This window comes from Eleginops maclovinus, chromosome 2, assembly GCF_036324505.1.
Source record: "Eleginops maclovinus isolate JMC-PN-2008 ecotype Puerto Natales chromosome 2, JC_Emac_rtc_rv5, whole genome shotgun sequence".
Taxonomy (NCBI): Eukaryota; Metazoa; Chordata; class Actinopteri; order Perciformes; family Eleginopidae; genus Eleginops; species Eleginops maclovinus.
In genome coordinates, this window is record NC_086350.1 from 6038677 (window position 1) to 6063738 (window position 25062).

Below are 25062 nucleotides of genomic sequence, written 5' to 3' on the forward strand. Positions count from 1 at the left end.
TGGCAAATAGCACTGAAGCAGGCACCCTTTGTTATGTCACTGAAGATATCTGGGCTTGTGTGAGTGCTTCAGAAGGTCATGTGAGTACAAAGGCTGCCAATGAGAAACTGAGAATATACCAGGAATTAATTTGCTACTACAAAGAAAAGTCAATTAAAATAAAATACTTCACATTTCAACTGTCGTCGTTCTTGGCATAAAGACACAATTTTCAAAGTCAGGTTGAAATTAAATATTGACTGTAGAGTATAAAGCAAATTCATGTCTCAACGTGAGAGACAAATGCATCCATAGCTCAGCAGAGTCATTAAATCACAGCCTTGTAATATTAATGTAAAGGAACACTGTATCAGTAAGTACCTGTGTGGAAGTGACGTGGTGTGTGGGAGTTTTGTTAATGTGTGGGCAAAAACTACTTAAAATGAACTAAGAATGGCGCCCACCTGAACATTATATGGATGGGAAAAACAGTATGTCAAAGACAAGGAGGGATCATTTATATTAATTTGTATTTCATTTCAATGTACAATATTTAATTTGACATTCTGTTCTTGTATATATCATATTGTATTCACGTGTGTATAGACTTTTTTTAATTGTTTTATGTCTTTTATAAAGCTATGTTGCCTTATTCGGGGAGCTCGGGACTTAAGATTTTCATGGCCGTTTCTACACTGCAGCTTATGTGCATATGATGTTAAAACCTGTGAATCTTACATAATTGCATAAGGTCAAAACTGTAAAATGCTGCAAAGGCAAATACAGTTTGTTCTTTAAAGTAATGCATCGATGACTATACCATATGCTCATTTATTATTCCGATGAAGCTTCACTAGAAGCATATACTGTACATTATTCCCTATGTGCATAAGGTAAAACGTCTGAACCGCTGACTTTATATCTGTGTTATTCCTTATATATTAGCTAGTTTTATGTTTATTTGATTCCCTTTGCTTTTAAAATGCCATTTAAAAATGGGTTTCTGCTGCATTACTTTAATGCTTTTCATTTTAGTAATGCACTTGTAATTGCCTTGTGTTGAAAGGTGCTGTATAAATAAACTTGCCCTGCCTTTAATTAAATGTATTATGTCAACACATTTCACATAATTCACTTTGGTTAGTTGAAAGCAATTTCAATGTAATATTATTGCCTTCAACTCACTTAATACAGTTTAACAAATCTGTGGAAATAACACATTTAGTTTAAGTCAACGTTTCAGTTTTTTCAGGATATAGTGAAATAGAGTAGAATTTTAAATATAATCCATACTGTACACAATCATATCTATTATCTTGTGCAGTTAAATTTATGGTATGGATTACTCGAGGAATAAAACCAGGAAACGGAACCCCACACATCCCCTGGCCTCCTTTAAGATAATTATCATGCAATGAAACTTTATTGTTTTAACATTTTATTCACATTTTCTCAGTAAAGAAAGTGACTGACTGAATAATACATCTTTGTAAATGTCGCAAAAACAGCTGTTACAACTCTATTGATTAACATCTCAAAGTCATATTGAAAATGTTCACTCTTAAATAAAATCCCACTGGAAAAAGTGTGCAGACGCAAATCTATGGTTTTGTTGTTATTCTGACAGTACGTTACCACAGTTGTACTTGTGTTAGTCCTCTAATAACCAACTTGCTTTATGTCCTGCTTGACTGGTCTCCTAAACTGTCAAATTTCAAGTGCTTTAACTTAATTAAATGTCAACATCGACCTTCAACCTGCAAGCCACACTTCATCAAAGTGAAATTTGCTCAGGAAATTGAGAGTGAAAGAGGGCAAAGTGAATATTTTACTTATTTCTTCATAGTCTCTTACACTTTGAGAAACAGTGCTGGGGTTTGTGTCTTTGGACTGAGTAGTGCTGCTTTCTATTTTATGCTCTTTTTCAAAGCACAAGCAAAAACATCCTAAAATGTACCACAGCAAAGGGTCTACCAATTACGAAACTCAACTTAACGTTAGATGTGTGCTAACAGACACATTTTATACTGAAGTGTGATGGCACTGCCATGTGAAGCTGTTTTCCGCCTCGTTAGGAAATATAAGTAATAACAAATGGGTGATATATGGGTCAGAATTACAGCTTTTTAATTAGATCTCTAATCAAAATGTTGTTCCAACACAACTTAACCCCAGACATATAACTCAAGTTAAATGTCTTCTTGGTATCATAACTGTGTTTTGTGATGTCCATCCGGTGATCTAACTCAATAGCTGCTCTAGCATTATGAATTATTTTAGGTAACATGTTCATGTCAGAACACTTTAGTCTTTCCATATTTAAAACATATGAAACAAGATGTGTTGATGCCGTTTGAGGGGTATCTAAGACAGTCGATGTTTCATATTAATAATTTGTTGTTTTTTCTTTACAGAGATGTAGTAAATAAACTAATTACTTCATGCATAACTTCTATATGTCGTTGTGATCTGCAAACACATTCTTAGAAACAGTGTTTTTTGTCAAGGAGTTTGTCGCCTCACAGAAAAACCATAACAATGTTTTTTTGCGCGCTGGAAAGATGGTTTCTGTCAAAGCTTATAGAGTAAGGCTTTGATATGGAAAGGTTTAGACAGACAGCTGGGAAAATTCTCTTGGACACGTATTTGGCAGCGGGTATTGAATCCAATGACTGATTTTAATTGATCTGATCTAGCAGGTTCCCGGTTGGTACATGTCACTGGAGGATTTGACATTGTTTGGCCAAATTAGGTTTCTTTTATGCAGGCCCAGAGGATATTTAAAAAAAGAATAAAACTGCCTTACAAAAAGAAATAAGGCATGCTTTTGGAATGAAGAATTGAAGCAGCTATGCAGCAGTTACAGCTCAGGCAGAAACGCCGAAAAAGAGATGAAAGCAAGATAGTTAACATCAGTGACATCACAGTGGAGGAGGAATTGCGTCAGCCCCTTCAAACAGTCCTGATAATGTACCAAAGGAGGGCAGACTGCCTATTCTCCTCAGAAACAGAGTGGGCCCATGAGAATCTGTTGACAGTGCGTTTGTAATCACAGTCCTCCGGTTGTTTTTTTTAAGCTTATCAGGGAGATGAAATGATTCCTCACAGATTTGTTTCCCTGTTTTCGCAGATTCTGAAACTTTACTGTCCATCAAATTGACCAGAACGTTCCTTGCTTTGCTTAGCTTATCCTATAAAGACTGCAAACTAAATAGCTAGCTTTTCTCTGTTGGTAGGTAACACAATCTGCCTAGCAGCACCTCTTAAGGTCTATGATCAATATTGCATTTATAAATGTTGGTTTTATTTGCAACATGTAGTTCAAGTGGTTATGCTGTGCTAAGACAACCAGCTGCTGTCTGTAGTTTTGAGGACATTATTATGCTCAATTTCAGGTTCATATTTTTGCCTCTAATGTGACATTTCATAAAGTGCTTTGTTGTTCTCATACTGCCTGTGTTGCTGCACCTCTTTTTACCCTCTGTCTGAAACCAGAGCCTAGTCGTCTTTGTTTGATAAATTGGCCGGCTGTGTTGTGATTGGTCAACCACCTTGAGATGTTCCTCCTCTTAGCCCATCACGCACAATGTGTTGGAGTGCTAGCCAACAGAAGCACGAGTGTTACAAAGTGATGTCACTATGTTACGGAAATGAACGAAGGAGTCCAATGGAGGCATTAGGCGAGGGGGGAATGTGTGGGAGATAAAAATAAAATTCCCTCGATTTCTAAGAAAGGTGGGTGAAATGTGAAGCAGTTAGCATACTGGCAGTGTATGAAGCTATGTGTCTGAGGGATGGATCCAGTAGTTTACTGTCCCTTCATAAATCGAGTGTTATCATTATTCATTTTTTAACATTTTGTGTGTCCCAGTGCAGCAGACAAAACCAGATGACAGCAAACTTTATCCGACCTTCGTGTTGGAGTTTCTTCTCTTTCATCCTTATTCAACCAGGCAAACTTGGCTAAGAGCATATTCTTGTTTACAGCAAAGGCCTAGGGGAGCAGTTGCAAGAATAGGGAGGGCTACAAAAATAAACACTCCCTTTTGGGAACTGCCCTGTACTACTGGGGTATACTGCTGGCCACCTAGCAATTCCATTCCAGCAGTTGTGCTTGTTAGAAGGCTCGTTTAAAGCTATTTATGTTTATTTCTAAACAAGTACCTCTCAACGGTTCTCTAGGCAAATTGGTGGAATAGTTGCTCTTGCCTTTAAGTGTATGTCAAACTGTTTTCGTACCCACTCTGTTGGTTTATGGTAACCCCCATGGCTCCAGTGTTCACATAACAAGATGGTATGAAGTGTCCTTGGTCTTTCGTCTCAAGGAGGCCAGACGTGATGTCCCTATCCCTGTTTGCCTTATTTTGACGTGTGACGCTGTGCGCTCATCCAATCTGATGAGCTGGCAGCTTCAACAGCAACAAGGGTAATTATTTACAGGAGGGATTGTAGAACCTGCTAAAAATATCCCTTTTCCCTGCCTACAAGAGCTCCCTGGAGCTTTTAGAACAAGACAGGAGGAGAGCATAGGGAAGTGAGGCTGTGAAGAGGTTTAACTCATTGCATACTTTCACATCCTGTTCTTCTCCTTCTGATGTCCAGAATTATCAAACAATAAGTCGAGATGAGCCTGCATTTACATTCCTAAAGTCTACTCAGAAACAAGATAGTGCTTATCAACCGTGACTCCTAAATGATAGCTGAGCTGCATTATATAAAAAAGGTACTCTCTTTCTCAAGTTAGATCAGCTTTGTGTTTATTCTCCCTCCATCACAGGGCGGAGTATCAGGTCAGCAGCACAAAACAATCATGATGCTGATAGCGACGTGTTGTTTTGTTTGAAGAAACTAAAGTGAGGTGTATATTGAAGAATGTTTGCTATTCAAAAAGCCACTCTGCTGCCATACAGCCAAACAGAGTTACAAAGTTGGAGTTATTCGTGCAACAGTAGTTGAATAACCTATTGTTTTATTTATGAGACTTTAGGTAATATTTCTCAATGAAAGTACTATGGTTCTGATAGATATGAAACTAATAATGATCTAATACACTCTGGACATTACATCCCATGTCATAGGGCTGACATTTTGATTCAAAGCCACTTACATACTCTCCAACATGAAGTCATGCCTTGAGGAACAAGCATTTTGCCTCAGGACACTAGTGGATCGAACCACGGACCCTATGGCTGGTAGATGCCCATTTCTCCCCTTAACCACAGCCATTGATTTTTTTCCCATCTGAGCCAAAGCCAACCCATTTTACTACCTGGATAACTGTGAATCAACAACACTGTTGTCCAGCTTTTTATATAATTATAGAATCCTGCAGATAATTGCTGGAATAATGTAGCCTTTGCTAGCCCGTTTGCACTACTGTGATAAAACACCATTTGCAAATTGCTATACTAAAAGTTTTAGACTGCATCATTACCTTGGATGTGAAAGGCACAGTGTGAAGAGGCTGATGAGTGCATCGTCACATCCTTCATAAAAACCAACAGGCTCTTGGAATTGTAGTTGTTTTGCAGGGACATTAACACGTTAGCAGAAGGCCATTCAGAAACGCTGAAGAACTCTCAAGTACTTGGACTCTAATTGCACTCTGTCTGTTTTATAGTATAAACATTTATCTGTACAGGTTCATCTCAATGTTATTTCGGTTCTGGTCTGGTAGACATTTTGTTTCCCTGCAGCTTGTTGAATAACGCACGAGTCGAGTTGCTGTCCCATCTGTTACTCATCATCATTAGTACATAAAAAGATACGCAATAATGACATCTAAACGGTGGGTCTCTTAAATAGAGTGAGAGAGTATGATTACTCACAACACCGAATAAATTAAGTGGCCCTTGACTCTATCACATCATTTTATTTTAGGTACATTCAGATAAGCACAGCTCCTTTCAATTTGGACTTTTTAAAGACTCTGACGATTTGAATAATCCAAAATCATTTCACTCAGGGGATTGGGGAGATCCTTTTTTCACATCTTCTTTGCTGATTAGTCTGACTTCATTTTATGTTATTGGGAATCATTGTTCAGTTGCCTCAAGAACTAGTGACCCATGGGATATTTTCCCATGACATCATAGCTTTTCCAGACATATTTCCAAAATTGTGGGGAAACGAACGGCTAATTAAAACTGCAGAATGTTAGACTATTTCATTTGGGGGGAAATTAACATTTTAATGCAGTGTTGTGAAAGGTCTGCTGCTATTAGTATGCATGCTAAATCTAACAAGCATCTGGTGCAGTGTTTTGGCTAGCCGACTTGAGTCCGAGTAGCTGTTGCTGTTTTTATGCTTCTGAAATGCTGAATGCAAAGCAAATATCATTGAGAGGTTTGTAGAAGAGTTCAATTATAAGGTATTTTCTCAACCCTCATTTAATTTTGTGTGGGCCTAAACACTCAGTGACCTGAAGTGCTTTGGAAAGGTTTCACAAATACACTATACTACGAACAACGCACTTTAATTGCACGCTTATGTTATATTTAACTTATCCTGTGTGATTGCTAATGCATTTCATTTGTTTTATGGATGGAACAGGCACATTGATCACTATAGCAAACTCAAAGTCATCATGTCTGAGGCTCATTATTAAATGTGTTTTGAATGTTTAAAAATGATCCGATTACACAATCAACACACTCCATACATGCTACCAAAGCCATTTACTCATTTCTGTGACACGTGATGAGGGACTGATGTGACTGACTGTGATTAAATGAATATAACCAGTAGAGGGAATACTGATTTGTGTAATGACTATCAAAAAAATGATACACCTATCCTTATTTATTACACCGCTTAGTTGAATACTTGATTCTGATTGGTCAATTCAGAACATGTGACACATTGTTAATACAGCAGTACAGACCGCTGTCAGGGATTTTATTGACTGTTGCTATGGAGGATCAAAAAAGAGAAAGGAAAAGAGGTTAAAAGACGGAGCGCTGGACGTCAGATAAATGAACAGAAGCAGACAGGAAGTAAACAATAACAGGAACACGGTATGGGCTCTGCAGTGTTTAAGACTTGTTAGTGGATTAGTAAACAGACTTGAACAGTCACAGAAAACATCGATCAGTGCTGCCGTAAGTAGTCTGTTAAGTACCTGGCTGTGTAATAAGCGGGAAAATGTGCAGCGACTTACTGTATCAAAAGCCCTTGCTGTATGTGGTTTCAGTCAAAACAATGACAGTGGCACTTAAGTGGAAACTCATTAAGTAGGCCTATGGAGTAAAATGACCGATATTGTGGTGCCGCTATACAAAGTACAGTAATGTCTTGAAATATCATGGTTAATGTAGACGTATAATCTGATAATACTGCACAAGAAGTGGAAATAACATTTCATTCAGTGCCCTGGTATTATAATAATACAGTACGTTATGAGGAAAAGAGAGTCTACCGGGCGATTTTCGTTCCTACCCTCACCTATGGTCATGAAGGATGGGTCATGACCGAAAGAACGAGCTCGCGGATACAAGCGGCCGAAATGGGATTTCTCCACAGGGTGGCTGGCATCTCCCTTAGGGATAAGGTGAGAAGTTCAGTCATCCGGGAGGGACTCGGAGTAGAACCGCTGCTCCTTCACGTTGAAAGGAGCCAGTTGAGGTGAGGATGCCACCTGGGCGCCTCCCTAGGGAGTTGTTCCAGGCACGTCCAGCTGGGAAGAGACCGAGGGGTAGACCTAGGACCAGGTGGAGGGATTATATCTCTTCACTGGCCTGGGAGCGTCTTGGAATCCCCCAGTCAGAGCTGGTTGAGGTGGCCAGGGAAAGAGAAGTTTGGGGCTCTCTGCTGGAGCTGTTACCTCCGCGACCCTGACGGATAAGCGGGAGAAGATGGATGGAGTACGTTAGGACTACAGTGACTGCAGTGTCGTACTGTTTAGGGTTTTTAGTGCCTCTGCTCTCCATCTGTCCTGCCACCAGGCCCGCATGTTGAGTGTTCACAAGTTGCACATCATTTTAAAACTGCTCCTTGTTAATGTTCAGTTACTCTGCCAATATTAAACAGTAAACAGGACTCCCAAGCTAATCACAGTGACTGGCGGTTAGCATGTTAAGTAATTACCGACTGCACTTGATTTATTACATTACGCTCTCACAGAAAAGACAAATACATATCCATCTTAGTCACTTGGAACTCTATTGATCCGGGTGGTTTGACTCAGCTGTGTGTGTTATTGGACACTATTGGATTTGAGCGTAATCAATCACATCTTCGACACCTCTCCTGTCACCTTGAGATCTGTCTTGACAATAATAAAAAAAAGCGTCTGCTCTCTTTCACTCAATCATGGTCTGTCCCGGCATGCCAGCAGGGTGTCAGTCTTTGGATATTTAATGGTAATGGTTCACAGATGGCTTGTGCTGTATTAATAAACAGGAAATAAGACTTAAGACAGGAAGTAAGAGAGACTGAAACAAATGTAGGTCAGTGCTTCCAACTGGTAAACAAACCAGATAAAACTTTCTGTTTCAGGTCTCGCCAACAAAAAAAAAAAATAGTTTGGAGAGTTTTTGAGGTGAGCTAAAATAACATGATTCAGCAAAACACTTGTGTCTTAAAAAACAAAACTAATAAGGCATACAGACACGTCACCAGAATTAATCACAGCATTTTTAACAGCTTTTCACATTTACCGAGCCTAAAGGCTTCTTTAGCGTTGATCACTACTGAAACCAACCAAGAAATAAAACAAAGATTTTGATTACATTAATACGGTCATTAGGAAACCTTTAAAGGGTAACAGTCTTTTAATTTAGAGCAACTGTGTAGCTATTCGTTTAGCAAGCAATTATTGCAATGAAGAGCATATGTAATTAGATTTTTTTTGATTAGATTTTTCAGTTTATATTTTAATACAATGTCATAAAAAATATAAAAAATAAAAAGCTGCCGCCAGCTAACAAAGATCCAAAGATTAATAGTAAGACATGGATCTAACAATGCAGTTATCAAGGTGACAAACAATATTTTGAGTCATTATTTTGGGGGAAATAAGCAAATCCTAACATATTAAAAAGGCACTAATAAAAGCATGTGAGTGTAAAACTATTTAACAACCACATTAAGGGTTCATCTCTACTGGAGTTAATGCTTCAACGTTAATCAAACAACACATAAGCCTTAATATTTGCAGATGTACTGTGCGACATCTGGTTATTGACAACAAGGAGAGGGTCAACCTCAACAAGTGGCACACAATACATCAAATAAAACATGTCTGGTTGGGTTGAAACGGCTCAAAAACAGTGCAACCATTCATTATAAACTGTCTAGAGGAGTACTGCATTGTAAAATACAGATCCTTACAGCCATAGCTTTTGGCAATGTTAAGTCTCAAGAGATGTGCACACACAAAGAGCTGTCATCCTTCTCTGCAGTGACAGCTGTACCTTCTATTTGTAATTGGTGTATTTCCGTTTATTTATTGAAGGTAATGCCTCAATTAATCAAAGGTAAACATGTTGACTTGAGACATAAATGTTATATAGTGGCGTGCACGTGTGGTGATGTCGTTCTGAAGATAATCAGATAAGACTAGCAGTAGCATCTGTTGAATAAAAGCAATTGCTGTCCAAACCTGAAAACGCTTTGCTTGCCAGGCTGCATCACAAGACTCATCTGTAACAAACCACTTTAGAAAAACTATCAGTGGTTGGGTAAAATGCTACTGTACCTATCAGTGTCTGATGAATGGTAGCTCCTCGTGCGGGGCTGAATTTCCAATTACTTTTCTGTGGCTTCTTCAGCCGGGCTGGTAGCTGTAGAGCTTTTGAAGGACGGAGAGGTGAATGCAAAACAGCCTGTGTGAATATCAGCAGCCTGTTCCCTCCAGGCTTTGATGTATGAAGCCCCACAGCTATAATATGTATGGGTTGTTTTCCTTTTTGTTGTCCTTGTTGTAATGGTATGCATTGTCAAACAGGAAAAGACCATGAAGTCAATGCAGGTTTGAAAACCGTATAGTCAACTTAAGTCAGACAGATCTCCTTGGCAGCGGAGTGATGAGTATGCAACTGCTGCTGGATTTACCGCTCCGTTTTGGGGGGAATCCATCAGGTGTTTAGAAGTTGGATAAATGGAGAAACTCAGAGAAATGCATAAGGTGGTGTTATGATTCCTCTGTGGTCTCTTGCTGAATAATTGAAACCTCATTTTAGCAGTGGTGAATTGAGGATAAGGATGTTTTGGCAAACTGCCGCCTGTTAAATGAAAGAAAAAGCTGCTCTTTAACTGTGAAACTCTCTCGCTCTGCCTCGCCGCAGAGTGACAGTCGGCCTCTCGGTCAGTATTTACAGCCTTTTATTTACTCGTGAAGCCTTGAAATCAATAAGGCCCGGCAAAAAATTCTTTCCAAATGATGCCTTAGATTAATAGTGATAACTCAAGAGCATCTCAGTCTACTTACTTGTTCAGCTGGTTGAGCGGCAGCTAGTGGCTTCTTATCTCTCATGCCACTTTTGAGCATCGAATAAATGAGTTTTTGGACAAATGGGTTTATAATAAAAGGCCAAACGAAGACAACTACGACCATTTTGATTCAAACTATTGTTGATTCTTGTCTTTTTCCTAAATTCCATTCCACTGTACGCCTGGGCTCCAATCATTATTTCCAGACTTGTATCGTGGATTCGCCGTTGTCCATTCTGAGGCGTCACTGTTTTCTTTCTGCTTTTGCTGAAGTCTGCTATTCAATTCTCAGGTCTTTATGTAGCAGAAAAATCCAGCCGCATCATAATGCCTCTTTATGACTGTGAACAAAGCAACTATGTCTGTCTGGCCGGCTTGTTTATATCAGAAACTAGTCCAGTGCGAACGGCTGAGAAAGCCTTTTTAGAAGTCACGCCGCCCCACAATGACAGCAGCTGCCCTTCTTTGATACGTCAATCAAGCTGACAGACAGAGCTTATCTCCCAGCGAGAGAAAAATGGACCAAACCCCCCGTCCCTCTGTCAGTTGATCCATACGGGCGAAACCAGGAGAGTCCATCAGGAGTTCATCAGTTGCACATCACAGATAAGGCTATTGGGGGGGGGGGGGGGGGGCAGTCTCAAGGGGGCTTCCCATGCAATCTGCAGTGATCAGATCTTAAGACCTCTGTATATACCTCTTCGGGATGTGGTCATGTTTTATTCATTGCAAAGTTATGTTTTATGTAAACTGTGATATTGTTAAACTGATTTTTGGAGAAACACTATTACTAAGGGAAACGTAAAATATGTTAAAATAAAATCCAATGCAGGTCCCAAGCATCTCGAGGCTTACTGTTAGTCTCTATCAGCTGTTAATAGTAACAAATGACATCTACTGAGGTATTGTACTACAGTCATTTAGAGTACCATATGTAACTATCTACAGAATAAGGTATTTTTTGCAATTTTCTCAAATTAAATTCATTTGATAACTACAGATAAAGGTACTATAATACTATAAAACATACACTAAAATAAAATCTATTCATAAAGTAGCTGGTTTTCAACATGTTCCCCTTTACAAAAATGCATTAGTAGTTATAGGTCCTGTTGGAAGCAGTAAGTCAGACTGATGCTGGACAGTTAAATGGTTACATGTTAGTTATGCTGTAGGTCCAAACAGATACAACTGTCTAATATATGATTGAATAATGAACACTAAATAATAACAAATATATTGAAGAACTTGTTATGTTTCTCTTTCTGTCACCATTAATCATCTCAAGACCCTTAAGATATATCTTGTAACCCTACTGGAACACTAACGGTCTATAAAGCGCTTTAAACCATCTGCTACATCATGTAAGATCTGCTTGTACAGCAAAGTGTTATAAGGTATAATAGCAAAGGATTTTGAGATAAAATAAGAACTACAAACGACTTCATGACTGAACTGCCTTCTTTATCATTTAGCCCAGAAAAGTGTCGTTATTTTCCGCCCAAATACGGTTTCTCTTACTCGTCTCAATTTGGAAACGAGGAACTAAATCCTTATGAAAAAACTTCAACCACTGCGAAATGCTGACTGTATGAAAGTGTGTCAGCATTTTATGAACTTAAATCCATAATACATTCAGACTGTTTCTACTTCTGAGCCCCAGACAGCGAGGAGTTGGACGTCTTATGGAATCGCAAATGTACATTCACCATTACCTTAAAACCCCTAAGAAAACCACTCCTTTGCACTTTGTCTCATTTGTGAAATAAGCTTGAGTGATTTTGGCAGCATTTATGTTCTCAAGTCATTTCACAGCAAAATCTCCAGTCGTTTCAGACCATCTGCTGCACAAGAATTTGCCTCTGTCTACCTTTCTTTCTTTTCCATGGACCACTCCACGATCCATGTGGGAATTAAATGTCTCTGAGTATACATTTGAATATGTGCCAGTGGTGAATATGGAATCAGGCTGCAGTAGTGATATAAATAATTTCCTAAGCATCAGTGAGATAATACAACAGTAAGTGTGTCTAGGGACTTGGAGTCACCAGAAAATCATTCTTAAGGGAGGGCTAAATGCGCCACTGCATTATTAGCGATTGTTTACACAGAAGAGGAAGAGCGTGATGTGGGTATTTTTACCACATAATGGACTGGTGAGCGGTCTCGAGGGAGGAAAGCCACCAGTAGTATTAGTGATGGAGTGATAGTGGTAGTGATACTGAGTCAGCACAAAGCACAATGTATGTTCCTGACCTTTTTGATGAGGATGGTTCAAGGTGAGGTTCTCTGTGTTTTCTGAAACACAGCAACATCTGGCCATCAGATACAGCACAGCATGCTTCACGGTGATATGATTCTGCTGCCGTCAGGGCTTGTAATGTAGATAAAAGCAGCTGTTATGATGCTGCGAATGAATCACGAGGAAGTCTTGTCTACAAAGACACATGCTCAAGGTGAAGTGCTTTTGTTGATAGTCATTGCCGTTGTGTTTGCTCTTTAAAATGCTCTACCTGTCATACATTATATCAGTCTTTAAATCAAGGTAGTGAATAAATGCTCTATTTTATTATAAAAGTAAGGTTATACTTCTACTTATTCTACTTTGGCTGTGGTATCTTGGTCTTTATATAATCCAAAGTGGCCCAATCAGTATCATGAGGAGATTTTTTTGATCCCAAGGTTGCAAATCCTGCAGCTTTGCAACTCGAGGGCAGCAGGGGTTACTGTAGGTTCACTATAATGGCCCAGCATTATAATGAGTAATGATTGTCATTAATATTCATGCAGGCCCACAGGTCAACATGAACTGCACGTGGTTCTTCTTTCAAGACAGTCATCAGATAAAACCATTCTGAGCATGAGTGTGCAATGGATATGCATTAATTAGTAGCTATACCATGCAACTTGCAAGTAGTGTTTTTCGAACATTTTCCCCAAAAATCGTTATTCCTCTTAGCTCATTCCCTTAGCATCAATGCTAATCCAAGTTAATCACTACAGTATTAAAGTTATAATCCTCTGATTTGTTCCATCCTATTAATTTGGATGTGAGAGCTACAAGTAACACGGTGTCAGCGCTTTCCTAAAAATGTGAAATGAATGCCAAACTTTGCTCAGCATTGTTATTCAGGTGTTGACTTGACCCTAAAGTCTAAAAGCTGTTTACTTTATTAAGGTAAAGCCACTGTCGGAATAGTTCTCTGATACTTTATCAGCCATCCCCGTCCCTCATGTAGTGAAATGACTCTGCCTACAAAGAGATGCTGGTGCTTTAATGGCCAATGTAAGAATGATTATGCCCTTAGAAATATGCTTAGGAGGTTATAAAGTTTAGCAGCTTGATCCTGTCAGTAAACTTTCCTTCATACTGTAATTGCATCTATACATAAATAAGCCACCCAGGATTGCAATTACAGTAAGTGAGAGAACTATTTCAGAATTGTATTATGAGCCAGACACCCATTAGGAAAATTAAAACAGGAAATAAGTTGCATTTGCCTACAGGGCTGACTCTACTGGTATGTCTGGCTGTGGTCCTGCAGTCATGAGTCAATACTCAGCCATCGTAATGCACGCTCATCCTGAATTAATACAGATACATTCTGTAGAAATTTGGCACTCAAGTATTTATGTACCGAGACATAAGCTACAGTTGGCTATTTAATTGGCCTTGAGCGATATTTTACAGTAAGCGTTGGAAAAAAAGAAAACCATGGTCAAGGATAACTCGTTCCTTCACTCCTCAGTTAAACCAATTTAAAGTTATTCATAAAAAATAGAATAAGAAATAATAAACTAAGTCTGGCAATTAAAATGAACCTTTGCATTTACACTTGTAGAACACTTTATCTCACTAAATAAAAAGGTGGTTTTGATTTATTTACATTTCCTATCTGTTAAATCATAGAAAACAATATCTTGAGGTTGTTCAATGTGATGGACATGACCCAAAAAGTGTGTGTGCTTATGTTTTATGGGACAAAATCATCCTAACAAACTTTTCCTTGATGAGAGACGCGGTGGATTCTGCATTGCAGCTTTTTTATTCGTTCTAACACCTTTGGACAGAATGATTCATGAAATCATTTAGGCATCATTTTCAGGGACACACAGCCTCTTAATGATATTATAATTATACATTTAAGATTCATTTGCTTGTGTGAAGCAAATTATCTGATGGATTACTTAGAAATTGGCATGGAGCGGTGCAAATGGTGAATCATGACAGAGCTCAGATTTCTCATTGTGTGCTGAAATGACCAGAACATAAGGTAATGGATCTAATCACCACTGGACCTCTCACAGTGGCTGCAGGGTGAAACCTGGAAAGGCACGGCGCATACCCAAAACAAACAACAGCACAATTAAGATCAGATCTACATTTTTTTTGTTAATTGCACCTCACAAATGAGCAATTGATTAATTGCTTATTCGTTAATTAAAGTGGACCTGCGGAGCTCCCAGGACAACTCTTTCATCCGCCCCAGTTAAACTGCTGCCCTCCAATTACAGCAGGAAAATAATGTGACCGCTGCCATCTTCCCCCTCAATGACTTAAACCCCGACAACAAAACTTTACTAGGTTCCTCTAATTACCCTGATTGTGTTGTACTTTTAAATGAAGTCATTAAAATAAATTCAGGTTCCTTACGGAGGAAAGAGAGAGAGAGGGGGGGGTGCAGGAGCCCTGAACCGTGAAAACAATGGTTCGGGGAGCACATGATTACTTTTGCATGTCAAAAGGTTTTTGGTCGCCTCGTGGGAACCTGACTGTGGTTATTTTGATTGTGTTTTTGAGCTTGACTAGCACTACATAAATAGCCAATCTCCTCAAGTTGTTAGGCTGGGAATAAATGGAAGACGGGTGGGAGAAGAAAGGAAAAAGGTCTCAGTTTTTAAGATATACCCGTCAGACCATAAGACTATTGCCCTTACAGACACAACCCGCAACTGCCTTAGTCCATTCCTGTTTTCAGTTGGTTACATGTTCACACTGAGCCGTAAAAAGAGGAGGTGATATGTACTGATTAGTAACTCATTGATTGGCCAGCTTAGGTGACTGTCACGCTGCACCATCAGCACATGGACCCTCATGGGGAAATCAAATTAGCATTTTACTGCTTCTTGTGTGTTATTTATCTTCTCCGTTGTCACAAAGAGCTCCTGCATAGAAATTATTTATTATGAGCGTCATAAATCAAGCTGGACAGGTAACTTCTGAATGAGTGGCTGCCTAAATGCAGTTGAGACAATTTTGTAAGGAAATGTTCATTTTTTCGAGATAAGAGAAAAACCATGCGTACTTAGATACTTGTGCTGAAGTGTTGCTTCAGAATTAATGCTGAAATAACTAAATCACTACTATAAATCATGCATTGGTCATCTTTGCTATCTTATTGAAAACAAATGCAGTTATTTCGTCGCATATAATAAATCTTATGGATGTCAAACGCCTACGTATGTCATACATCAGCATTTTGGTATTGGTCACCTCCATTACAATTGACTCTTGTCCCTCTTCTGATAACAACAAGTAAAATGCATGAAATATATCAATAAATATCAGAAGAGTTCATATTACACTAATGTTCTGCTTTTTTAAGTCTAATTTGGAATAGGTTAACTCTGGATATGCTTTCATATTGTCCACTTTCACCTTTGAAAGGATGCAATGGGATTTTAAATAGGTAATGGGAATAATTATAAGCCTGAGGGGAATTATGGAGTATAGACTGAGCAATACAATTCATACTGAAAGCCTGGGAAATAAACTACGGGCTGTTGAGATAAAAGCAGACTCACTCAATTTGAGAATAGGAAATTGAGAGAGAGAACGCATTGGATGAAATTAAGAAGTGGCTTTACACATATCTACGATGAAGCCCTCGTTACTTTTTGCTCGTTTTGATTCAGATTTTGTCCGGTTAAAAACAAGATCAGTTGACATCCCACTCATTTGGATCAAAACCATCTTGCCCCCCTATCTGCATTGTTATGGAGAGCTGATGTACACCTATGTTGCAGTGGATAGTTATGCATAATAGGAGTCCTAGCCTGTTCACCTTCAGAAGTCAGCCTCATAGTAATTTCCAATCCAAAGTACAAGAGTAAAGATACAGAACTCTGACGGCACTGTGAACACTGCAGGGATCAGAAATAGAACATGTTATTGCTAAATGCTGCGTGTCATGAATAACAACTGTAAAATCATGCTCGACTAATATCCTACCTCAGTAACTCAAATTGCAAAATCATTTATTTGTTCCACTGCTGTATATCGCAACAGTGCTTGAATTAGCCATAGATTAAAACACCATGCTATTAGGCTGACAATGGATAATGGTTGAGGGTGTTTACCAACGATGAGCCATCCTGACATGAGAAGGAATGACCTCCAGGACAAAATACATGCATGTTTTTTTAATCTTTTTTAGGTGAGGGGAAAAAGGAAGTTAGCAGAGCATGAAATACCCATTGACACTCTGTTTCCTTCTGGTGAAACCTGAGAAGCAGTGGAAAGGCAGTACAGGCTTTGAAATGATAGTACACTGAAATTGATTTGTAGTTCTCATTTTCTCTTGTGCTATGGCCATAAATGTGTTAGATAAAATGCTGTGTTGTTTTGTACCAACAAATAAATAAGCACAATTGTAGAAGAAGAGAGAAAATCAATTCTCATATATGTACGTAAAATGTAAGGCTGCAGCCAGGGGAAGTTAGCTTAGCTTAGCATGGAGACTGAAAATGGCTCACAATCCCTGAGGAATGACAACAAAGATAAAACATATTGATTAGTGAGCTTATAATTGATATGCTGATTGTTTACCTTTAGGTATAGCTTAGCTGATTTACTCTTTGTCATTCAATGTATTGTTTTCTTTAATACATATGCAAATGTTACCCCTGTCTTTAGCTATTACAAATGCTCACGGTGAGTATAAAGAAAGACAGTTATTAGGAAGACAGATTTTCAACCCTGAACATCAGTATGAGAGAATTCAGTTACATATTTCCAAATCTATTTATTTATCTAATAAATAGTACTTTCCAGGGTTTATATGATTATCCTGCTTCTGCTGCTTTACCTCTTGTATTTTCCCAAAAGGGTTAGTGAAGGTTTATCACTCACTTTTTGTTTTAAAAATACACCAACCTACTCAATCAGTTAAAACACTTCCTGCCTCGGAGCATGTGAGTGTAATAGTTGTTTACACTCCAGGTCAGTGAGTAGTCCCCGTAGTGCAGTTAGGGTTAAGTGTCTTGCTCAAAGGCACCTCCAAGCCATTGTTAAAGCTGTTAATTGTTGCGAGGGAGGTAAACCCTTTGCATTCCTTCCGCTGATAATCACTGCTTGTAAGAATCTGATATTTGCTGTATTTAAAAATATAAAAATGTATCTCAAAGTAATTTTCATCCCTTGTTTGAGGACGTTTGAGTTAAGGATTACAGAGGCCCAATTATGGTTTTAATACAGACCAAACTGACAGAAAGGTTATCCCCAAATGAAGATAAGAGGACCAGGGATTAGTTCAGACATCATTACCTTCACAATATTGGTTTTTCTTGCCTAATGACATAGGAATTAAGCACACACTCATAGCTGTCATCTTAACACCTTTTTATTTGTTTGTTTGTTTATTTATTTTGCTTCTCTAAAATGTGTCTAGGATCTTTTGTGAAATTGGATATTGAACCAAACCTTTTAAGTAAATGAGAAATATGCCGTTTGTTAACTCTGCCAAGGGACTGTGCGCACTTTCCTCTTGCAGCCACAGATTTATTTACTGCTTGGAAAACAGTTCAAAAATCCTACGTGGTTAATGGTTGAGACAGGGGCGGTTGAAAGATGTCTCATGGAGGTTGGAAGTGTGTTCCCTACTGTGCATGCCACTGTTAGGTAAACTCCCCGGGATCCCTGTTAGTCATTGAGGCCATGGTACGTACTGCTGGGTGCCCGGGGGCGTTTGCCATGCGGGTGATGCTTTTGCCTGTCAGGTGCCTTGTGGTGAGAGCTAATCCTGTTGAAAATAGAAATGTTTTCTGCCTTGGGATGGAGGGAGGGGATGCGACAGAGATGGAACCGGCCCCAAGGAGTCAGTCATCCATGTGCACAAGGAGAGATAGTCTAATCTTGTCACAGACACAGGGGGGTGGGGGGAGGGAGAAAAAGGTCCCAAGCGATCAGTTGCAAAGAGTTCTGCTTATGGAGATGATTGTAAAATCATACGAGCACATGGCAGAAACTGAGAAAAAGTGATTTTTTCCCAGAGGTTTTGCAGCATACATTCATGTTATGTATTATTTAATTCTGTTACAGTAGACTTGAAATTACTTTTCTGTCATGCTTACTGGTGGAATTTTCACACAACATTCCTGCCGTCAATCGTGCTCGTTTGCCATTTTTTTGGGTTTCTGTTCTCCATTTTGATTAAGTGTTAACTGGCATACTGATGTGTTGATGCATTAATAATCTTCTCTTTTCTAGTAGGCTAGTCGGTTTCAATAATGGTGTTTTTTACTTTTACCTGCAACTTTATCAAGGTTGTGAAAAAAAGTAGTTGCTGTTTCTCTTGTTTTTTCCGGTTTTTAACTGGAACCTCTTATCCCCTCTGACCAATTTTATAAAATGTCAGTTCATCGTCCTTGCTGCCTTTTAATCTCAGCCACACGTTTGAGTAAAATCCTTTCTACTCTGCATGCCGTGGTCTTGGTCGTGGTTGCAAAATGTCAGTGGCGGCCGTAAGAGTGATATTCTCGGAGGTCCCGTCAATGTGAGGGAGTGGCAGGAATAATTTTTGCATGCCCGAGTTAACGGCTTTCAAGAAAGAAAACAATGGGACAATTCCCTTATCAGGCTCCGCTTCACTCTTAAAATACCCGGCAGCAGTTTTGATAAGGGAGTTGACTTCCTGGTTTCCCTCAAGCAACTCCTTATGTATTAACAAAGGGAAGCCAAGCAGAACATGTCTGCTATTTCAGCAAGTAATGCCTTAAATGCTTAAATACTGCTGTAGGAGCTCCAAAGGGAGAATAGCAAAATACCTCACATCAGATTAAGCCGTTTCCAATCAGACATTGGTGAATACATAATTCTAGGTAAAATAGAACATGACACGATGTTCGTTGACCACAGAATTTCAGCCAATTAATTATCTGCCACCCTTTATTCAATCCAATTCTGCAGAAATTTCGACCTTACATACCACAGGTTTTTTTCTGTTCCCAAATAAGGATTATATGTTGAGGCTTTTCCCTTTACTGGGTTGTATAGGGGGTTTTTTTCTCAGTAAATGGTCAGCACAAACTAAGGGGTGGGACATCTCTAAGTCATGGACCAATCATAGCTGGCTCTGCCAGCTAACCAATCTGTTTCAGACAGAGGGTGAAAAGAGGTGCTGCAGCACAGGCAGTGTGAGAAAAATAATGAGCTTTTTGAACATTAAAGCATGGAGACATGTCACAGTAGAGGCACACAATACATATATGAACCTTACACATTGGTTACGTTAGAAAATTACAGTCCCATGTTATTCCACAAAAGGGATCCAGTTTGTAGATATTTAATTAATGAGGATAGTTTACTGTTACTTTCTTTTTTAACCTGCTACCCAACATATTTAGATCGATCGTACAATCTCTCACAATAATTTGTACCATATAACACTTAAATGTAAGTTTTGAACGTGCAGCTGCATCTTTACAGCAAATCATGTCACTAACACAGTAATGTGACATGCAAACTGCAAAACAGATGCAGGAAATAATCTGGAACCAAATACCATGCATTGGAATTAATTGTTTTGCCAGTAATGAGGCAGATGAGATGTAGAACATCTTGCCGTGGAAGAACAAGGTGTCTCCATTACTGCTAAATACTATGCAGACAAGTTACAGAGGCACATACAGTATGCGCCAACACTTTGCTTTGGATCCAAAGTCTTGCGTTCCCCAGCCAGGAAATCAAAGGGAAGTTCATCGCTTCTGATTTAAATGCATCAGCTAGTTCTGTGTGTCCATATCAAAATGTGGAAGATCAAATGTTTGCAAATCCATTTGATGGTCGCAGCCTTTCACCCCGTTTGCTGATAAATGTTGCTCAGCTTATGTAATGATATTAGGGATATTGGTGGTTGTAAAAGTCATAACACATAATTAGTATTTGGCGTCAGATGCTTTCATTATCGCTGACAAAACTTGTCATCAAAGGGTATTAGTAGCATCTGGAGGGAAATACTGTTTTACAAAATCAATTATTGTTAATGTGAATATCAATAATTTCCCCAGGAGTTCTTTTGTTATTTATTTTCTGTAATGAAGGGACAAAGTAAATGTGGCATCTGCAACCTCCGAACACCGAAGGTCTCTTCGTGCTTTTCAAAGTCTAATCGTAAGTCACCCACAGAGAGAGAAATGGAGCATGTGGTTATTAGTGCCAGCCAGTATGTGGAATCCCAACCCAGAAACACTGTTGTGCTCCATCCAAAATATTCTCTTTAGCATGAAGTAGAGTAAATATATTCTTTAAAAAATGCTAGGCTATATTTTAAATTATAAATGCCTGATGTTTTGGTTTTAACGCACAATGTTTTATTATTTATTTTAGCCTGAGGTACATTTACGCAGACTCCACTTTGTTAAGTATGCCTAGTTTATTTCCCTTGAATTCATTCTCTGCAATAACAATGTCCTTGCAGTACGTTTGAAGGCTATGCTTTTGAATTCATGCTGATGGTTTGAACCATGAATTACTTTAGGAAAAGCAGCTGTTTGAATTCACTGTATGGCCAGACTTTGTATAATACATTTGCCTCCTCTCTGGAATATCCTTCATGTATTTTTTAAAGATGTTATAGAATGATAGAATCGGAGGATGAAACCCTCTTGATTGTCATACATACATGCACACAGCAGAGCACACACATTGAAATTGGCCTTCTGGATTTAACCCATCCTAGTACTAGGAGCAGTGGGCAGCTATTGTGCAGCGCCCGGGGAGCAATGGGGAGGGGGGATTGGAGGTGTCCGGTGCCTTGCTCAAGGGCCCCACAGCAGGGCCTAGGAGGTGAACTGGGACCTCTCCAAGTAGCAGTCCACTTTCCATATTTCATGTCTGTTTGGGGACTTGAACCGGCGACCCTACAATTCCCAGTCCAAGCCCCTACTGACTGAGCCACTGCTGGACAGAAAATAAATATATTATATTATATATTATATATATTTATAATCAGTATCTTAAACTGAATGAAGTTAATGTGAGCCTCATCGCTTGAAGTGAGGATTTGTTACTTCAGCTCCTTTAATATTGATGCCACCTTTTTAATTTTCCTTGTTTCGGTTCAAGACTGTCATTGGCATTTTGTTCGTCCACAGAAGGTATCTGCTTTCAGTAAAGATATCTCCTTTCACCACCGTATCCTAGCTACCTCTCATTACACAGCAGACACATTAAGTGACTAACTGATGACTAACAGTGAAGAATTAAGCAGCTAATTACCAAAGAGGCCAACACAGAGCTACATTAAAAGTGAACATTGGCCTTCACATGGCCTTAAAAACCTTAGTAGAGACATGTAGACTTCAGCTCTAGACTTGATTGTCTTGTCAATGTGACAGGTTCGGGCTGTTCAGGGGATCCTTAATCATCGGACACCCCCTCTGTTAGTACACGCTTTTTAAATATCAGGCAATGATGCTGTCTATAAGTTCATTCAGTAGAAGCTTTCTTGAGAACACCCATTGAAACAGGTCTTCCTCTAAATTGCTTTTGACTGTGTGGAACATAATTAAATAGCAATCTACTCCAATAAAAGAGATGTACTTTAAATAAAAAAATACCAGGAACATTGATGATACATTATTAAGATGTTTATCTTTTACATAGAGAATAGGAAAGTAGATTGTGGCTGAACAAGGACTTCGCTACATGCCGCTGATTCCCTTTCAGAAATGACTCATTAAATACATTTTTCTGATGCGCATAACAAAGTGATGATGTGATTTTATTCTCAATTTGGGAGTTTAGTTTCCACCGATGTTGTATTTTTGCAGGTGTGTGATCGAGTGAAAGGGGAACGCTGTGGGGGAATGTGGATTAAGGGGAGAAGTAGCCCACCTCACACCTCCAGCCTCCCACCATCTGCACAGTAAGCAGCACCAGCAGCTCTTTGGAATCAGCAGGACTGCAATTACTGCCGGTGAGTATTATTGCACTACCCGAATTATAAGAGGGTCCCGCTGATCAGCAAGTAGCGCACAGCATTTTACTTTAGTCTAACATCATCTCTAACTTCAGTGCACTGAAATGAGCTGGTTTTGCAGACTGTGACACATTTTAAATCCAACTATGAGCACAGTAAAAGAGGGAATGATAAACAACAACACGACAGCATCTCACATACGGGAGTGTGAGGGTTTCATCACTGGAGGCTTAACAACACCGACTCATCTCACTGGGCGTCAAATCATCTGATCTCATCATCTCATACGAGTTAATTAGTGTCTATCAACATCTTCCCAAATAAAGAATCTCCCTGAATGCATTTCTTATAGAATGACTTTTGGTGCTCTTTAGCAGGTGGCAAAGGCATTTCAAAACTGCAGGTAGTAAATTTTGGTTAGTGGCTTGTATAGGTTTTAGTGCATGTCAATGCTCTGCAAAGGCAAAAATCCCAAAGTTCATGCCAGAGGGAGTTTCTCCATTGGAATCCTTTGTTTTCCTCCATAATATACTGTAGTGACATCACTGTGTAACATCTGTGCTTGTATTGGCTAGTGAGCCATCATATTTCATGTGAAAACCTAAGGGCGGGACATCTCTAAGCAGTTGAACATTCTCAATAGAGCCGTCCAGCTAACCAATCACAGCAGACTGGGCTCTGGTTTCAAACAGAGGTTGGACATAGATAGAGTATTAGAGTATGTAAACATCTCACAGAAAAGGAAACAAATACAAATATTAAACCTGATAATGAGTAAAATATGTATTTGTTAAGCAACACAAGCACTTCCATCGAGGAAAAGAGGGGAAAATACTAAAACTTTACACATTTTGTCTCATGTTTAAAGTTATTCAGCAGTTTTAAGCCACACACATTATCCCTACCTTACAATACTAAACTGCTTCAGCTAAACGCATCCATGCATTGGTTTAATAATGCTTTAGTTGCCGTTATTTTAATGCAAAAGTGAAAATTGGAGGAAAACAAACGAAAGACGTTCATAAATATTTTACTGCAATGTTCAAAAGTTGCAAGATGCATACATTTAAAAAAGAAAATCCTTATTGTGTTTCCTTCGAGACATATTTGCTGTGGTTGAGTTCAGTCCATCATACTCGTTGGTATTGAATGTGTGTTATGTCATCAGCCTTCAGATTGTTTTAATTCATCCCCTGCATTTAAAGTGCACCTTTTACTCGTCTCGATTTGATTTAGTCCATCATGTGTGAAACAAGACATAAATTAACTTGTTTTTACTGCAGTGCCTGAAATTCCTCTCCATTTGCCTTTTTAAGTTGCTTTGCTTAATCAGGAGCAGAACATTGGATTCATGGCTGGTCAATAAGAAAATCATCCCCTGCAAGGCAATCCTCTGGTTTCAGAGGTAATGCAATTTGATAAGCATTAGACCAGTAACACTTTCGGACAACTCACGGATGAATTATTAATCAGCACTGAAAGTATTTTCACACCCACTTGTATACAGGCTGCTGGCTTTAACTAAGGGAGAATAAAATGTTACCATGTCAACAAGCTTTATGTTAGTGATAAAAAATACCAAATGGCGACAGGATGCATTAATGCACAATAGTGCACTGATGAATAGGGCTTAATTCAATCAGTGTGGTTTCCATTGTTCATGCCATATTATATAGGGATGGTATGTAATTCCTTGATAGCAGTCCACAACGAAGATTAAACTGCTGACCTCTATCATGTGCTTATAACCCTGGAAGAGCAGCTGTGATATTACCACCATTAGCATCAATCATTTGCATTCAGTTCAATTCAGTCTTTTACCTCCATAGAGAAAAGATGAGAAGAGTAAGATATGAGGTTGAGTATAGGAAGGGATATTTACAGATTTAGCCATCATAACCTCCATAAGTGATAACTTGCATGATCTGATATTGAATAGTCCTGCCTGTTTCAATATTCCGCTAACCATTAAGTCCCAACAATCCATTTGTGATAAAGCAGGTATTTACATTTCCTCATTGCCACATTGACCAGGCCATTTTTAAAGAGGCACTAATGTGCTTTTTAGGGGGTTTCCCTTTCTTGAAGTGTGTTCAATAGGTTTGTGTGCATATTAATGGTCTGGAAAATAGGCATATGTCCCCTTTAACTGAACCACTCCCTCCTCACATTGCATTTCAGCAATCCTGACTGGCTTACTGTTGTTAGAGTTGAATGTTCATCCCTGCAGATGAACAGGATATTGACTGGAACTTTTTCCATGACTTTAGGTGTTACTGTATGACAGCTAAAATAGAAGAAAAAGCTAAAAAACATGTTTTATTTGAGATCTATTAGGTTAGTGCACTGCGGTAATATGTCCAGTGGACTGTAGCTATCTCCCAGTGGACGGCCAGACATCTCCACTTTTCAAGGGATGAGCATTACAGGAAGTGCCATCACTTCAGCTCCT

The 25062-nt window shown here is 39.0% G+C and overlaps 1 protein-coding gene and 1 long non-coding RNA gene across 2 annotated transcripts in view; one reads left to right on the forward strand and one right to left on the reverse strand.

Moving 5' to 3' along the window:
* The window catches only part of LOC134876067 (uncharacterized), a 297182-nt gene that overhangs the window by 89904 nt on the left and 182216 nt on the right, over positions 1–25062 (reverse strand). The window lies entirely within an intron of this gene.
* The window catches only part of lingo1a (leucine rich repeat and Ig domain containing 1a), a 102370-nt gene that overhangs the window by 28342 nt on the left and 48966 nt on the right, over positions 1–25062 (forward strand). The window contains exon 2 of the mRNA XM_063898773.1: positions 22462–22607. The gene's annotated coding sequence lies outside the window, so the exon portion shown is untranslated. The remainder of the gene's footprint in view (positions 1–22461; positions 22608–25062) is intronic.